Here is a 17,708-nt window from a genome sequence, read left to right as displayed (position 1 = left end):
TGGGGGCGATGGGGCTCCAGGGGAGGTGTGGGGGGCCTGGGGGTAGTGGCGGGGTGTTGTGGCCCTCTTGGGGCTCCAAGCTGCATGATCATTGGCTCCATGCCATCTGTTGATCTTCAGGTGTGGCTCTGGCCTGGGCTCCATTTTCTGGTGCAGGCTGTCATCCAACTTTACACCAGGTCAGAGCAGGTGTTAATTTCCTGCTGCCAACGCGCCTTATCGCCTGTTTTGGGTTCTTATCGCTGATCTGGCAGGTCAAAGAGAATGTTGCGGAGTGGTGTTGTTGCGGCTTTTTGCACGGGAACGCCTACTCTGCATCTCATTAGCGATAGTTGCCGGGGTCATCTGTGGCGATGTTTTTTGTGTTTGCTATCACAGGTAAACTGGTGATATGGGCTGTTGGCACCAGCTTTTGAATGGGGCAATAAATTTATTGCCACTTTGGCTGAGATAAAGTGCTGATAACTCTACGATAAATCCTTGAGAATATGTCCCTTTGTCTCCTATTGAAAATAAGGTATTTTGTATTTAATGTCCCAATGGTGTTTGTATGGTTCTATACAAGGTACCTTTAACACATTATCTGTCTAGAGTGTATCAGTCTTGAACATGTTTTTTTCATGAAGCAGAGAAGGGAATTTGTTTGTTTGGTGCTTTGGATACCCGTCCCTTTTCTTAAAGGAACATTTGCGCATTATTTGGAGAAAGACACCAGGAGTCTACAACTGTTCTAGCGCCAGCAAATCCTGTTCTAGTGATCATGACAACATAACAGATGAACATGCCTATCAACAAACAGATCACTAAATGATAAACCAAACAGATTAAAAACCTTGAGAACTTTTGTCCAGTAGGCCCAGCAGGTCGTTTTTGATCCCTCCCAGGACGTCAGTTGTACTTAATAAAGCTATCGAACTACAGAAAAAGAATTACAGAAAAGAAGGCTGTTTGCTCTATTCAGATATGGCATGCCATCATCAAAGGGACTCCTAAATGAAAGGGATGAGACCTGTCTTTGTGGCCAAATCGAAGATCATATCAACTTTTTGCTGAATTGTAGACTTTATGGCAAGATCACATGATACACCTATGAAGGTTGCCTCAATCATGAGCATCTGGACAATGATGGTGAAACATCTTCTTTCTGATTAGTGATATCTAAGAAGAGATATCTTAACAGACAGGAAGATGTCTTGTAAGAAGCTGGAACCAAATAGAAAAAACCTGAAACATGAGATCCCCAATGCATTATAGACAGTCACCTTGTGACAGATGTTCCACGCTTCCATTAACCAAATACATGAAAATATATGAAGCCACACAGTTACCTCAAACTTCGTTATGGCTTACACCCTGAAAAAAAGAGACTTCTTTACTGTGGTTAAATTGATCTAAGGGTCTGCTGCCGCAACAAAACACTGCAGCGGCAAATTGAATGTAGTTACACAATAGAGCCATCAAAAGGATGCAGGGTGATCACAAGAGACAAGTAGGATGAAGAGGACTACATGGGGTGAAGGAGAAAAGTGGAGGCAGTGGAGGATGTTCAGAGGGCACCAGAAATTATCAGAGAATTACAAGGTGGCCAGAGGAAACCTTGAAGAGCCAGCAAGAAACCGTACGTGGCTGCAGGTAACCACAAAGAGAAGGCAAAGGAGACCAGAAAGTGCCACAAGAAAGAGTGCTTTGCACCAACAGATGGTTGAGGAAAACTTGCAGAGTGACAGGAATCCAATTTAAGAAAGCTTGATTGTAATTTTCTTTGAAGATCAAATCAATTTTATTTTGATCTGTTGTCGCAGGACCCTAAAAGGAGTGGGGCCCATAGGTCCGGGCCTACTTTGCCTATCTGGAACTGGATATGGATGGTGCAGAATGCCCAGAAACTGGACAGTGAGAACAGTTGAAGCACTAGGACAGCACCAGAATGTGAGTGGAGAAGAGCGCTGACATCCAGTCACTCACCAGATGAAAGACTAGCAAAAAGATATATGCATGTGACAATGCATTAGCGTCAGAACGATAACCTATCAATGGTTGTAAAAAAAAATAGGAATGTTGTTGCACATCCATGCCTTCTTCAACTAAGAAGTGTCTTTGGCTCGTAGGTTCAAAATAGTGAGTGATCTTCTTTACTATTTCTGCAAACTAATTCCAAATGAATTCCTAAATAAAACATATAAGACCTAAATGACAATAAACAAAATTAAAATATTTGTCACCTTAAGAGATTACATAATTTCTATACCTTGCTTGGTCCTTTTTGGACTTATCAAACATTGGCGACACAATGCTTTAATTTCCTTGTCAGTACCCAGGCTGAACAAAAGTACATAGCTACAACAAAATATAATGGGTGAAAAATTAGACCTGTAGCACACAACAAAGTCACCTACTATGTACTCTGCTTGTTTATGTGTAAAACGGCACAAAGTTACTTCTGGCTTAAGTTCTGCCATCTTGCAATTACTGGCACCAGGGACCTTATTATACAACGTGCCCCGGGGGCGCAATGGGCATTTGTGCCCACTTTGCTCACCTCTGGGGAATTTTGGTATTACAGAAGGTGCCGCAGGTGCTAGTACAGCCCCTTATGTAATACCAATAGCGCTGGCACACATAGAGCACTAGCGCTATCTTCAGGAGGCATTCCTCATTTGCATGGTGGTGTGCTCCATATAAATGAGCCAATCCCTTTGCTTCTGCGCCAGTGTCGTATTACAGATGAGGGGGCAGAGGCAAAGAAGCTCTCAGGAAGCGCTATCTCGAAGGTGGCGCCCTGTCAGTGTGCCCCCTGATTGCAGCCCTCTGCAAGGGGTAAAGGAGGTCCCATGGACCCCCCAGACAATCCCTTGCAAGTGGGTGCACCCACCTGCAAGGAGATCTCTAATCCTCTTTAAAAGTGCAGGCGCTTGCCGCCTGAACTGTAAAAACACGGGGTGGCTTCAAAGCAGCTTCTCCATTTTCACCTGAATGCGTTTCCCCCAGGGTGGCACGAGTTCTGAGGGCAGCGCATTTATCATAATATGGTGCATTTTCCCTTCAATGCGATGGGCGCACCTTTTAAAAGGTACGTCCAGTGCAATAAAGGACAATGCGCCTCACGTATAATGCGGCCCCAGTACTATTTTTGCAGTGTATGCATGCAATGGAAGCATTCCATGTCTAACCTTTACGTGCGCTCTGAACCTTGCAAGTGTCATTTATTAATGAGTGCCCCTTGCCTGCCGTGTGCAGGGACAAAACTGTGGAACAATCTTCCTTAGAATTTATGTTTAGAAAGTACCATTTCTGAATTCAGAATGCTACTGAAATCTCATCAGGTTTGATGAGCGACCTCTGGTCCCCCCTAGGGCAATACAGTGAATTGTGAATAGAGAGAAGTAGCCACAAAGGGTGCACTGTATGTTTCAATGCAATTCATTTTATTTCAGTTGCATCAGAAGAGACCAGGGTCCAACCAGGGGATAAACATGAGCAGCATTAGGCTATGACAAAACAAGGGAAACCGAGTGCCACAAGAGCTCCTCGCTGCTTTCTCTATGCAGAACAGGGTACCACATGGTAAAGAAAGGAAGCACCAGGCACAATCAAGTGGCCAATTCAAGCCCATGAAGATCTGTAGAGTAGCCTCCTACAAGTCAGATCGAGGCTCACCAGAGTCAAGGGATGACAAGGCATGGTAAGCACTGGAAATCGGGTTACTGGATGAGGGGTGTGAAATCCTATTCAAGCAATTAATTAACTATGCATAATAAACTAAACTTTCAAACTTACTCAAGCAACAACCACCATTTCTGCTAGGGTGAAGTCACAAGCAAACCCCAAATTAACCTGTCCTTAATCCTCTGTTAGCTTGGCACAAGCAGTCATGCTTAACTTAGAGGCAATTTGTGAGGCATTTATCCAGCACTTCAAACAGTATTAAAGTGAAAACACAACACAAGAAAAATCCTACACCAATTTAGAAAAACAGAGTAAAATGTAATAAATTATTTGAGACCAAAACGACAACAATCTAATCAAAGGAACTGAAGATTTTGAACTTTAAATATTTCAGGTTAAGTATAACACAAAGAGTCATTGTGGGAATCTGGTCAAGTGAGAGTGGGTGAAAGTGAAAAATCAAAATCAAATCAAAATCAAAAAGTACTTTATTCGGTTAAAAGATAGTAACCATAAAAGTGTGCAACATAAAATTTCATTTACATAAACATTTTACATAAATTTCCTATATACTGCAAACTTTCCTTATCAACAAACCATTACAAATTACAAATCATCCAGAGAGGTCAAATTTCACAGTATAAGAACATGTCAGTCCAATAAATCTAGGCCAGAGAATAAGTCAAAACGGTTGTAAATGGGTATATTATAGCTGCTCGGTACGAGGCCTCTACTGCCCATCAAGTTGTTGTTTTCTACATTCAATCTTACAGGTGGCGAGTATGGTGTTCGAGGGTAGAAGTCACGCAGTTCCCAAGTTACTATGGGGCCGTCTCCTATTTGTGGCTGCCAACTTCGAAGATATGGGACAACATGGTTATCTCTAAAATTTACTATTACCAGGTCTCCAGCTATATCCTTTGGAAGGGATCCTAACCACCCCACCCTTCTGACATTTAAGATTTTTCCATCGATATTAGGTGGAGGGGTCTATTTTTGGTTAACCAAAATGATACCTTATTTTTCAAATCTTGTTGGTATTCGATTTTTCCATTTGTGAGCTCAGACACTCCTGAGAGGATGCACACAAATGGTGCGGCCTCCGGTGGTAAGTTTATATGGTTAATTTTTCTTTATATGATACCTTGATTTACAACTTTCCCCGCGGGGATCGTGGGTTCTTTGATCAGCCCTACTCTAGGTGCAGAGCTCTGTACTATTGTAGGTTTTAGGGTTACTTTCTGAGTATTTGAAAAGGATGTTTTTGAAACTACTGATTGATTTTGGGCAGTATTACTTTGTGCAGTAGTTTTGGGCACGTCGGTAACAGCTACAGTCTGTGTTTGCTTATGTCCTGCCATTCTTTTTATAAGTTGCGCATTTGCTTTGGTAGTTTCCTCTATACTCGTGACCTTACCCCTCCATACTCTTCATTCTTTCTATCAGCGGGGATAATAAAGATTTAACCAAATATTCAATCTGAGCCAGTAGGTTAGGTGGTGGAGTAGATGTTGGAGGTTCCAGTATTGAACGTACCTTGGATGTTTTAGGGGTGGTGGTAATAACCGAAGGGGGACTTGAATGCAATTTTTGTTGTTTTGCTAGTCTCCCCCTATGTTTAGCACTTTTACGCTTTCTTTTACAGAAAGGACCTGAGGGTGCACTGTCGATTGAGTATTATCTTTAACCGATAGTGAAAGGGGGGTGCCCACGAAGCTTTAATTTAATTGGGATAGTATACTAGGCTGGGGGCTTATATTTCCCGTAGTGCAGGTAGGAACACCGGTTTGCTCCTTTCCCTGTTCTACAGTAATATACATGGTGTTACATATCTTATCTAATTCCCCGAGTAATGAAGAATTTTGTACTAGATCAGCTGGTACCAGAGGAGATTGTTTACTAGATGTACTTTCTATAGAGAGACATCGTTCTGCTCTCTCTAATTCACAATCAATAGCCGATGTTACCCTGGTTAAGTGATGATCCAATGTCCCCTGAAGCGAACTCCCCTGAGAGATAATATTTTCGGGGACCCCTTTACGGGTCATAGTGTTGCTTGCCTTTATATATGTAGGAGAGGAGGTATAACAACCACAAACACTTTGTCAGTCACTGGTTGTGAGTTACTTCTGTTTACCTCCTTTTTTCGGCAGAAGCCAAATGGGGTAGCCCGGCCAGGCCTCCTCTGGCCTCTGAGGCCCACAGAGGGCCCGCCCTATGCCCGGGCTTAGCCCGGCGCCACCCGCGCGCGTCCCACGATGTGGAGGGAGCCTCTGTTCTTTATGCACCTCCGGGCGCGAGATTGCTCAGGTGTGGGCTGTGGGCGGGACCGCTAGGCAGCCTGGGAGCTGTAGTCTCCCCCCTCTGCGGCCGCGCGGTGGTGCTGGCAGCGGCGGCAGGGGAGACCAACAGCGTCGGGACCCCAGGTGCGTCAGGAAGGCTCTGGTAAGAGTGAAGGTGGGGGTCGAGTTCTTCCCCAAGCAGCGTCTGTATCCCCCTCTCCACCGAGGGAGCCTCTGTTCTTTATGCGCCTCCGGGCGCGAGATTGCTCAGGTGTGGGCTGTGGGCGGGACCGCTAGGCAGCCTGGGAGCTGTAGTCTCCCCCCTCTGCGGCCGCGCGGTGGTGCTGGCAGCGGCGGCATGGGAGATCAACAGTGTCGGGACCCCAGGTGCGTCAGGAAGGCTCTGGTAAGAGTGAAGGTGGGGATCGAGTTCTTCTCCAAGCAGCGTCTGTGTGGGTGAAAGTCACAAATTCAGTCTGATCACGATGGAGTGTTGTCTGGATAGAGAGACCAGGTTAGTCTCTCTAAAAGGGTTGCCTTCAAAAGTCCAGCACCAAGAGTTCTGTTCACTGTGGAGGGGGCCACGAGGAGCAGGGAGAGCATTGCAAATGGTCTTCGATGTAGCATAAAGGTCCTGTCGAGCATCACGGATGGTCGCTGATGGAGCTTTTCATTTGTGGTCACTGTGGCATGATGAGTCAGGCTCACTAGAACTTTGCATAGTCGGGTTGTGCGGGCGGCAAGATCTTGGCAAGCAGAGGCCTGTTTGCGGTTGGGAAGAGCCCAAAATTTCATGATTTCTCTTTTTTTGTTAGAGAAGAGCTCATCTGAAGCCACACCAAGGGTCCAGGACCTGAGGGAAACCGCTTGGGGGTCAGCAATTCACTCCAGCAGAGGCCAGCAGGTCTCTGTCAGGTCCAGTTGCAGCTCCAGGCAGCAGATCAGCTGGGCAGTTGAAGGGAGCACAGAACAGGAGGTCAGTCAGTTGACCAATGGAGTCACTTAAATCCAAGATGAAGGGACCAGGTTGTTATGGATGAAATTAAATATGAAGAAGTGGCCCAATAGAAGACAACAATAGAGAATGTCACACAGTTCTAAGTGGTGAAAATCTTGTGCTGATGAGAGAGGGGTGAAGGGTTCACTTGAAGACAGAATGAATGACCTGTAAGGTTGTAGTTAAAGGAAAATCCATCTTTGGCAAGCTTGAATGAATTTATGGGCATGACACACAGGCACACAGCCACGTATTCTGTGTTCTCAGCAAATTGAAGAATTATTAAGAAATAGAAGCAGGAGATTGAATCAGTCAAGAACACACAGAATCTGACAAGAGGTCTAGGGATGGGGAAACATGGCGGCAGCGTGCTGAGCTGCTGTGGTGCTCGGTCCCTGAGGTCCGTGTAAAGAAAAGGTACTCCTATCAGAATCACCAAAAGGCACCAATACTCAGACTCAAGGGTTGAGCCACAGTATCCACAGAAATTGAAAGCCTCTACCTTCTTGTATGGCGAGGTAAAAGCCAAACGCACAAACGATCTTAAGTTAATCAAAGTAGGGAAATCAACCTCCACTCTTGCTTCAAAACTGACCCCTTCCCTAAGATCCTGCTTTAAGGCAATACCACAATTCTTGGAGTTACAAAATTCTATCCCTCCTCCTGGGCAGACCATCACTCTAGCGCCGGGGCAGATTTTCTCTCCTCCTGGTTTTCGCTCGGGTGGCACTGTAGTTATGGAGGACGCCCCATTGGTAGACGAATTCTCGGGTGGGGGCCAGAGCTGTGAGGGGGCGGAAGGGTTAGAGTCCGCAGTTGTTGATATGGCGGACAGAGAGTCTTGTGAGGACAGAGTGTTATGTGAGGAGTTTTATTCAGCTGCACATCAGTCTACGGAGATATCAGACCGGGGGGCAACACAACAGGAACACCTGGCTGATAGTTGTAGTGAGGCCCAGAAGGTGCAGATTGGGGGATAAAGGAGTCTCTTTGGAAGCTATGTTTGCTTCCCTTGCAATGGATATCAAAAAGGGGTTCGAAACATCCACCGCCAATCAGTCAGAAATTAGGACATTTTGTGAATCTTTGGACAGTAAATTGGATGGTTTATCTTCAAGGACGGCGGCGCTTGAAGAGACTGTGGCCGGATTCTCCCTCCATCTTGACAAGGCCAAAGCTGATGTTGTTAATTTAAGAAGAAAAGATCAGGTTCTATCTGAATGAATGGAATTTTTGGAAAACAATGCACGTCGCAATAACCTTCGAATTTTGAACATCCCTGAAGGGAGTGAAGGCTCTAATATCAAGCAGTTTGTAGTTACACTTCTAAAGGACTCCTTGGGGCTTGAGTTGTCAGCAGAGGATCTAGATACCGACATCCAAAGAGTCCATAGAGACCCCTTTAGGAAGAATCCTCAGAGGACAAAGCCCAGAAGAGTTCTTGTAAATTTCCTCACCTACTCCATCAAAGAGCTTATTTTAAATCAAGCACTTAAAAAAAATCTGTAAGGGGTTTACCTTCCAGATTAGATCAGACTTATCTAGGACTACCCTCGATAAACAATGGTGAGGAGATTAGATGCCTTCAGGAAGCTAGGTGCAGTTGCACATCTTAAGTTTCCAGCAGCACTGCAAATAATGTACAGCAATGATATGTACAATGTTAGATCGGCAGAGGCGGCAGATGAACTCTTGTTAGAGTGGGGGAAAAAGGGGGTCCTACAGGCTAAGCTACTGTTTTCTCTCTGGCCTTAGTTAGGGGTTTCATGCTCCTTGCCTGATTATTGAGGGGGGTATAGATTGGTATAGATTGGTCGTGGTTGGTTGGAGCCCAGGATCATATGTCTCTCATCTCCCATCAAGGGGTTTTATTGAGATGTCACATAAAGATGATGTGACCGTCCTAATACATTTTCATAATTAAAAGGGTGAGAAAAAAATAAAATAAAAAAAAAACAATATTGAAAAAGAATGGGAAAAAAACATAACACCTCTCTTAGCTCTGAGTCTAATTTATGGCTATGTTTGCTTCCCTTGCAATGGATATCAAAAAGGGGTTCGAAACATCCACCGCCAATCAGTTATAAATTAGGACATTTTGTGAATCTTTGGACAGTAAATTGGATGGTTTATCTTCAAGGACGGCGGCGCTTGAAGAGACTGTGGCCGGATTCTCCCTCCATCTTGACAAGGCCAAAGCTGATGTTGTTAATTTAAGAAGAAAAGATCAGGTTCTATCTGAACGAATGGAATTTTTGGAAAACAATGCACGTCGCAATAACCTTCGAATTTTGAACATCCCTGAAGGGAGTGAAGGCTCTAATATCAAGCAGTTTGTAGTTACACCTCTAAAGGACTCCTTGGGGCTTGAGTTGTCGGCAGAGGATCTAGATACCGACATCCAAAGAGTCCATAGAGACCCCTTTAGGAAGAATCCTCAGAGGACAAAGCCCAGAAGAGTTCTTGTAAATTTCCTCACCTACTCCATCAAAGAGCTTATTTTAAATCAAGCACTTAAAAAAAAATCTGTAAGGGGTTTACCTTCCAGATTAGATCAGACTTATCTAGGACTACCCTCGATAAACAATGGTGAGGAGATTAGATGCCTTCAGGAAGCTAGGTGCAGTTGCACATCATAAGTTTCCAGCAGCACTGCAAATAATGTACAGCAATAATATGTACAATGTTAGATCGGCAGAGGCGGCAGATGAACTCTTGTTAGAGTGGGGGGAAAAAGGGGGTCCTACAGGCTAAGCTAATGTTTTCTCTCTGGCCTTAGTTAGGGGTTTCATGCTCCTTGCCTGATTATTGAGGGGGGTATAGATTGGTATAGATTGGTCGTGGTTGGTTGGAGCCCAGGATCATATGTCTCTCATTTCCCATCAAGGGGTTTTATTGAGATGTCACATAAAGATGATGTGACCGTCCTAATACATTTTCATAATTAAAAGGGTGAGAAAAAAATAAAATAAAAAAAAAACAATATTGAAAAAGAATGGGAAAAAAACATATAACACCTCTCTTAGCTCTGAGTCTAATTTATGGCTATGTTAGCTTCCCTTGCAATGGATATCAAAAAGGGGTTTGAAACATCCACCGCCAATCAGTCAGAAATTAGGACATTTTGTGAATCTTTGGACAGTAAATTGGATGGTTTATCTTCAAGGACGGCGGCGCTTGAAGAGACTGTGGCCGGATTCTCCCTCCATCTTGACAAGGCCAAAGCTGATGTTGTTAATTTAAGAAGAAAAGATCAGGTTCTATCTGAATGAATGGAATTTTTGGAAAACAATGCACGTCGCAATAACCTTCGAATTTTGAACATCCCTGAAGGGAGTGAAGGCTCTAATATCAAGCAGTTTGTAGTTACACTTCTAAAGGACTCCTTGGGACTTGAGTTGTCAGCAGAGGATCTAGATACCGACATCCAAAGAGTCCATAGAGACCCCTTTAGGAAGAATCCTCAGAGGACAAAGCCCAGAAGAGTTCTTGTAAATTTCCTCACCTACTCCATCAAAGAGCTTATTTTAAATCAAGCACTTAAAAAACAATCTGTAAGGGATTTACCTTCCAGATTAGATCAGACTTATCTAGGACTACCCTCGATAAACAATGGTGAGGAGATTAGATGCCTTCAGGAAGCTAGGTACAGTTGCACATCATAAGTTTCCAGCAGCACTGAAAATAATGTACAGCAATAATATGTACAATGTTAGATCAGCAGAGGCGGCAGATGAACTCTTGTTAGAGTGGGGGGAAAAAGGGGGTCCTACAGGCTAAGCTACTGTTTTCTCTCTGGCCTTAGTTAGGGGTTTCATGCTCCTTGCCTGATTATTGAGGGGGGTATAGATTGGTATAGATTGGTCGTGGTTGGTTGGAGCCCAGGATCATATGTCTCTCATCTCCCATCAAGGTGTTTTATTGAGATGTCACGTAAAGATGATGTGACCATCCCAATACATTTTCATAATTAAAAGGGTGAGAAAAAAATAAAATTTAAAAAAAAACATTATTGAAAAAGAATGGGAAAAAAACATATAACACATCTCTTAGCTCTGAGTCTAATTTATGGCTTTAATATTAGACATAAGCACTTTAGGCATTTCCTTTTCTTTTCTTTAAATTTTGTTTAATGGTTTTAAGCATTACGGGGGCATGGGGGGCGCTATCTCTGGACGTGGTCCAGATAGATAGGGCAAGGGTTTGTTATGGGGGTGTTGGGCTAGAGTAGGGCACGGGGTAGGTGGGTGGGCATTGTCTGGCAAAAATTCTAAAAATGTCCACATTTTCTTCCCTGTACTATTGTTTTTTTTAGGAGGTGGCTTTTGTAGATATGGCATCTGTATGTGAGATCAAGAGTTTCTATTTGTTCTACAGAAAGGTCTATAGAAAGGTCTACGGGTCTATGCTAAATATTGTATATAAGATGGGTGGGGAGAGCTCCTGTTATAAATAGTTTGGAGGTACTCTCCTGGAATAATAATGGCCTTCGCACCAGACCCAGGAGAGAAAAGATCTTGCAGTATCTTCATGACTCAGGTGCGCAGGTCATTGTTCTCCAGGAGACACACATGACAGAGCCTGAGATGCTCTCCCTAGCAAAAAGCAATAGATGGATAGACCTTTGTGTTGCTACAACCCAGACCATGAATATTAGAGGAGTAACGGTTCTCTTTAAAAAATCGATAAAAGCCCGGATGGTCTCTAAGCTGGTAGACCCTACAGGTAGATGGGTGATTGTTACTGCGAATATTGCAGGTACATCTGTAACAATAGTGGGATACTATGGTCCAAACCATGATGATCCCTCTGCCCTTAAATCCATTTTCTCACATTTACTGCTCTATTCAGGCCCGATTATTTTGGCAGGTGATTTTAATATTGTTTTAGATCCTCTCTTAGATAAGTCACCGAATAGTCGGGTGAAAATTGCTTCACAAACTAGGTCTTTGCTACTGGAAAGCATGAGACAGTATGGTTTTGTGGACATATGGAGAGCTAGGTCTGGTCGGCAATAAGGTGTCTCTTTTCACAATCACAAATATCATCACACATCAAGGATTGACTTCATTTTGGTCAATCAGTCTTTGAAGAGTGTAGTAAAATCGATTAACTATCTCCCTATACATTTATCTGATCACTCTGCAGTGTCTTTAAGACTGGAAGGTCTCTCTAAGGTTTCTCCTAGGACGTGGTCATTCGACTGTTCCCTTTTGTTGGAACCTGAAGAGATCGCATTCCTAGGAAATTAATCTGAATGCTTTATGAAGGTGAACCTTGGTTCAGCCCACTAGGCTCCGTTTGGGATGCCTATAAAGCTTTCCTAAGGGGACAATTAACCAGCAGGGGCATGTATAAGAAAAAGTTGTATAGGGAAGAGCTAGCGGCTAAAGAGGCAGAAATTGAAAGAATACAAGGGGAAATAGATTTACACCTAGACGCTCCAGCTAACATCAGACAGGACCTACAACATGAGCTTTTGAGAGCAAAGGGGCATTTGGACTCAGTATTGAATACTCGTATTATAATTAGGTGGGAGGCCAGTAAAATTGCCCATTTTGAGTATGGCGAAGGCGCAGGCAAACTTTTATCCTGGAAGTCGAAGACTGACCAAGTTCGTAACAACATCAGTTCGATTATCCAGGATAATCTGGAATATACATCTGATGAGGATATCCAGAGGCTTTTAAGAATGTTCTTCCAAGAAATTTATAGGGAGAGCAAAGTCATTGACCCGAATTGTATCGATGGCTGGGTGAGTGAAATTCAACTTCCCTCATTGACCTTGGATCAGCGGGACTGGTTAGATCGAACTATAACACAAGAAGAGGTAAAACTGGCCATTAAGGGTATTAAGAAGGGGAAAGCGTCAGGCCTCGATGGCCTGCCTGCCGAGATCTACAAGTCTTTAGAATTGGTTCTTGTCCCTTGTTTTGTGGAAAAGTAAATTTTGCCATGTTCTGTGTCCCTACGCCTCATCCATCATATGTTATGTGTGCATGACCAATATGCATATGTTATTCCCCATGTCCGATTAAAGGCGCAATTCCAGTTGTGTCCACCTCTGGTATGTCATTTTCCAGTCCTCGTGAATACTACGAATATCAGGCCTATGTAAAGTTATGTTGCCACGTTTCCCAGTGTGCACGTTATTCCATTATAAAGTCCCCGTTTCCAGGCCTCAAAAGGGCCCGGACATCAGATTCAGCTCCTGTCTCCTGAAAGCCTCGCAGAGGAGCGATACAGCCCCCACCTGTATCCTCGACCCTTCACTTACTTCCTGCCTTGCAGTGCCCGGTGCAGCTTGGCTCTGCCTCTGAGTCTGCCAAAAGTATGTTATAGTTCCAGCTATCAGTTCAGTCCTCCTTCTGCATTCCTAAGCTACTGAACTGCATCAATAGTTTCCGTCATTGTCTAGCCTATTCGGCTCCACGTTAGAGAAATACTGTATTTAATGGTCATTTAATATTCTTCATCACGCACTTCATGTAGAATAATGCATGGTCCAGTCTTAGAATCAAGTTAGCTTCTCCCCTCATGACTTCTAGTTATATCAACATGTTCCCTAAACATCAGATACCAGATAGGGTTTAGGTACATGTCGCTCCGACCCTCCAGACTCTAGTCTCTGCTCCTAACACAGAGTTCATAGCCCCCAGCTTCTCCTAGTAACACGTCATTGCTAGTTTTCGCGCACCATTAGGTTAGAGGTCCCGGCTCCTTAGGTAGCCCCCTCCTATGTTTCCGCCCATTCATGACATATTCTGTTACGTTTGCACCACATGTCTATGTATACTCCCAGTTACACCTCTTTTTACTGTTATCTTTCGCGACTGCTACGCGTCACGCTTTCTGCTCCACCCACTGCTACGCCTACTGCAATGTAATGCTATGTGTTCGCGCTATGTATATATGCCTGTGTTTTGTTATTGAATGTTAGCGCGCTCATCCCAGACCAAGCTCCAGCAGCTGCTGGGTCATTCTATGCAGGTTGTCCTGATCCTGTCCTTATGCTGTAATAAACCTGCAGAAACTCCTACTACCTCGAATCTTGACTCTTATTTTATTGAGCTATCTGTTATTCATTCATTCATCCAAAAATAGATCCGGTATTATTTATTTATATACCACATAATGGCGCCCGAATAGGGACTTGCCCTTTCCCCACGCGTCGGTGAAGCCACGCCGACCCCCTGACCCTCTGCAGTCGTGACGGAACTCTTCTGCGCAGTGGCAGATATTTCTGCTCAAGTATCCCTCAGGCCCACGGAGGAGACGGAGGAGGCGGTCCAGCATCCGAACGAGACGGTGGAGGAACGCGGCGAGTCCCGACCAGAGCCCAAGCCGAGAGTCCAAGGTCCGAGGTATCCGGAGGCCCACCTGTAACTGAAGTCCGAAGTCCGAAGTTCGTCGTCCGTCGTCCAGTCCAGTCCGAGGCTTTCCGTTCCGTGCTGCCCGGTGAGTACCATTGCTGGGGTAGTATCTAGACAGGACCAATCTAAATTGACTCCTGGTCCGTGGGTTGGTGGTGCCCAGACTCACAAACGAAGTGTTCACCTAGGTGGATACGGGTCTTGACGCGTCCCTTTATGGGACCGGTATGTTCCGTACTGTTACAGCAGTGCATCCAGTAATTCTAGTCTGTTCCGTTCTCGAGAAATTCTGTTCTATTTCTGTTCTCAGTATTCCAGGTAATATTCTATTCGAACTGTTATTTATAATGTTCTTCATGTAATTTACTGTTGTGGTATGAGTGCGATGTGATTTCGTGTTTTTATTGTGTATTGTATTGTGTCCAGATTACAGTTCAGTCATGCCGCTCTTTTCCAAGTTACGTCAGTTAAAAACTAGAAAGAGTCTGTTAGAGGAAGCGGTTCCTGTCCCGCCGAGGGACAGTCCAGGTCACTTTATGTATCAGAAACATGGCATAAGCGCCATAATGTATCTAGATTTATGGGTAGAGTATACCAAACAGTTAGAAGAAAAGTATAGATGGCCCGTATCGGGTACATGGGATGCCGAATGTATCATGCGAGTAGAAGAAGCATTATGGAAAAAGAAAGCCAGACAGTCACAGAAAGATGCCATCGAGTTATGGCGTAAGGAAGCTCATAGAAGAACGGAAAAGGAAGTCAGAAAGTCAGAATTAAGTAGAGAATCCCAAGAACGAGCCCAGGAAAGAGAATTAATCGAGATAGGTGAACAAGTCAAAGCCGAACAGTCAGACAGACAGAGGCATGCCCTTATTAAGGGTATGTATCCTCTCCTTGCCGAAGGTTTGCCAAAAGCGACCCCAGAGGCACCCAGTAATTTCCCGCCACCATTAGTTCCGACCAAGCTACGTCACAAACCGACCGCAGCTGATATTTTTATTTCATCTTATCTGGACGACACCGTCCCAGAATATGCAAATCTTGTCCGCGCTCCGCCAGTCCCTGCAAATCAGGCACTTCCCGCTCCTCCAGACACCGGAGTACCTGTTACGGTACCCCTGGTCCAGCCTACAGTTCCATTTCCCACTCTGCCAGGACGTAGAGCCTCAGTAGACGACTCCAGTTTAGGGGCCGCAGGAGGAGCTACTCCTCAAACCCCGCCGCCACACAAGCGTTTATCGGCACTCGAATTACATGCTCAAGCATCACAGCGTACTCCTAAAAGTAATAAGTCTGTTACAGAAATCAGGCAAGCCCTTAACGAATGTGTCTATGATCCAGTTCCAGGCGAATATACTATGGTTTTATATTCCTTACGTGTAAGGAGAGTGACCGAGTATCTAGTCACTTTACCGAATATGAAAGAAGATCTAGACAGAATATATCGCTTCATCCGTACAGGGGATGATCCAGAAAGTATTGGCGAGATTATGTCTCAAAGGAAAGCCGAGATTCAGCTCATGATATTAAAGTTCCTGATCAATTGTCTAATAAGAGAACAAGATTACCCGTCTAAAGATCCCGCCGAAATGAGAATCCTGACAAGGTGGAGTGATAATATAGCCGAGGGTAAGCACAAGACCGTCAGTGCCATGGAGAGTATGTACAAGAAAATTCGTAAAGAAATAATAAGGTTACACGACCAGCGTAAAGCAGCACAAGTAAGCGAGAAAGAAAGTATCTCTGATCCTGAAGAGGAAGACGAGAATCCCGCCAGAATAGCGTATGTAGGAAAATCTAGATTTCCAGATCGCCATTTACGTCTAGAACACAAGTCTATTTTTCATCATCAAGCACCAGAACAAGGTTCTCTAGAACAAGTATTTCAAGCTACCGATCACATTCTGAAATCACGAGTCGGTTACAGTGAACTAAGTACTATGCATGAACAAGAACTAGCCCGATCAGCAGTCCGATGGATTACTGATTCTACCACTTTTCCAGACGAAATAGTGGCACAAATGTTTCTGAAACTGCCCCCAGCCGAGCAACGACTGGTGGGTATGTATATGATCCAGCACCTCATCATTCTGTATGAGGGTCAACATTCTGATCCAGGTCCGTTACATGATATCCTGAACGAGTTACTCCAGTATAGATGGAGAGGTCTAGGTACCGATTTAATTAGTGTCATTCTAGAACAGCGCCACAAGTATAGAACGTTTTTGAACCCACATTTTGTTCATGTCTCACCCCCAGAAAGTAAATCATTTTACATAGACAGACAGAATCCGTTACGAGAAGTCCACCCAGTCCAAGGGGCGGGTGGCGTAATGCAACGAGTGTTTGTATACACTCCAATCTCAAAGATGGAACTTCTTGAAATGAAGAAATTAATTCCCTGTCATGACAAAGATCCAGCAGGGTTCCATAGAGAATTAAAAGACATGCTCCGTATGGGAGAATACACTTACCCAGATATTATTAAAATGTTAAAGGTCCTGTTACCCGCAGGGGTGTATGAAAAGTTAAAGGAAAAAGAATGGGAGGTGGGAGAGAAAAAGATCGTTTGGGCAGCTCTAGAAGCTGAAGACAAGGCACGAGTACCAGGTACCGGTCTTGGAGATAAATGTAAAGAATTACCAGAATTATTGATTCAAGTTTTACCCAGATTATTGACAACTAGGAAAGAAGACTGGGATGCAATCTCAGCCTGTAAACAGAAACAAGATGAAGATATTAGTGATTTTTATTCTAGATTTGAAAAATGTTTTAGTATTAATAGTGGTCTCAAGACAAGTAGTGAGTCATACCCTCATCTTTTCGTCACCAAATTAGTCGAGAATTCAAGTCCACAAATTAAAAACCGAGTTTTAAAAGTCGAAAGCACCTGGCAAGCAAATACTCCGTCCCAGATGCTCCAGATGCTCCAGTACCACCAGAATAGAATCAGAGAAGAGCAAGAACACGAGAGAAAACGTATGAAAGACACGAAAATGAAAGTGCTAGTTGCACAATCTGTTCCTCAAGACAGTCAGAAGAGGGGTCCAAATCAAGCCAATCAAGCCAGTCATTCTGCAGCTCCCGTTAAGGGGAACTGCAATTATTGTAAACAGCCAGGTCATTTTATAAACGAGTGTGCAGTTCTGAAACATAACATAGCTACTGGTAAGACTAAAGAAAGACCACGTCCGCCTAGACAAGAACAAGTTTCACAGATTCCTCAGTCACAGAATGCACCACAGACAGTTTCCGCACCGCAGCCTATTGCTGCAACACAGCACGTTACATCGCAGATGTACCAGTATGCGCAGTCTGAGTATCCAGAGTACCAGTCATATTCATGAAACAGCCTAGAGAGGGAGGTAGGCTTGCCTCTCATCGAGATAC

Source organism: Lissotriton helveticus, chromosome 6 (genome assembly GCF_964261635.1).
Source record: "Lissotriton helveticus chromosome 6, aLisHel1.1, whole genome shotgun sequence".
NCBI lineage: Eukaryota > Metazoa > Chordata > Amphibia > Caudata > Salamandridae > Lissotriton > Lissotriton helveticus.
This window is presented reverse-complemented; position numbering follows the sequence as displayed.